Source organism: Etheostoma spectabile, chromosome 15 (genome assembly GCF_008692095.1).
Source record: "Etheostoma spectabile isolate EspeVRDwgs_2016 chromosome 15, UIUC_Espe_1.0, whole genome shotgun sequence".
Classification (NCBI taxonomy): Eukaryota; Metazoa; Chordata; class Actinopteri; order Perciformes; family Percidae; genus Etheostoma; species Etheostoma spectabile.
Genome location: NC_045747.1, coordinates 15,598,878 through 15,599,090, shown reverse-complemented (window position 1 = coordinate 15,599,090; position 213 = coordinate 15,598,878). Strand labels below are relative to the sequence as shown.

The 213-nt window shown below is 35.7% G+C and overlaps 1 protein-coding gene across 5 annotated transcripts in view; it reads right to left on the bottom strand.

The window, feature by feature from the left end:
* The window catches only part of mpp3a (MAGUK p55 scaffold protein 3a), a 29,960-nt gene that overhangs the window by 10,416 nt on the left and 19,331 nt on the right, over positions 1–213 (bottom strand). The gene's annotated exons all lie outside the window — the stretch shown is intronic.

Sequence of the window (213 nt, the reverse complement as noted above, 5' to 3'; positions counted from 1 at the left end):
GTGATTGATTCTGTGAAGAAACAGGTTTCAATTATGGCACATATATGAGGAAGGAAGTAAGCAAATGTATTGAATGCTGGTTGTAGTGCATTTCACACTGAAATACTCAGCAAAATAGGTAGTTCCAGACATTGCTCTGAGGAATTAAAAATTTGATTGTAGAGGAGAAAACATATAAAGAAGTGCAGAAAAGTATAGGCTGCTCAGCCAAAA